The sequence below is a fragment of the Charadrius vociferus genome, unplaced genomic scaffold (assembly GCF_000708025.1).
Source record: "Charadrius vociferus isolate BGI_N301 unplaced genomic scaffold, ASM70802v2 scaffold385, whole genome shotgun sequence".
Lineage (NCBI taxonomy): Eukaryota > Metazoa > Chordata > Aves > Charadriiformes > Charadriidae > Charadrius > Charadrius vociferus.
In genome coordinates, this window is record NW_009648925.1 from 8,626,661 (window position 1) to 8,627,393 (window position 733).

Here is a 733-nt window from a genome sequence, read left to right on the forward strand (position 1 = left end):
CTCGAATCCCAAGCGCGGATCCGGGGTGATGCTTGGGTACTGAGGATGCTGCCATCTCCCCTCCCAGCAGCTGCCTCCCGCACTGGACCTGGAGATGAAGAATGCTCAGCCCAACGCTGTGCCCACTCCACAGAGGGCACCCGGTGCCCTCCACACCCCCACGGTCCCATCTGGATCCTCCGTGCTCAAACCCCACAGCCAGGAGGTAAACAACGGGGTGAGCCCGGCACAGCCTCACACCCAGCCTGGCCACCAGCAAGCCCAGCTCCTGCTAGGGCTGGTGAAGGACCCCGGTGGGAGCAGAGCAGGGGTCCGAGATGCTCAAAAAGGGGGCAAATTTGGTGACACACCACTGGAGTCCGTGGAGAGCTTTGAAATGGGGCTGAGGACAGGAATTAGCTTACCGGGCTGGGGGAAGAGTGTCCAGACCCCAAATACAGGGAGCAGAGGACAGATCGCTCTGCCCGGGGACAGCTGGTTGGGGTGCCTGGGGGTGGCGCAGCAAAAGGACCCAGCTGGGGGGCTCACGGAGGGTCTCGGGACCAGGTGGACCCCCGAAACCAGGCTGCTGCAGTCCCAACAGCGAGGCTGGAGCTGGCATTTCCAGCCACGGGACAGGGCAAACCCCTTTCGATTTCCTCCCTGAGCCACAGTAACGGTCCCAGCTCAAAGCCAACATGTTTTTGCTGGTGATAAGTGCCCGAGGAGGCTGGCAAGGGCGGGAGGGAGGGGG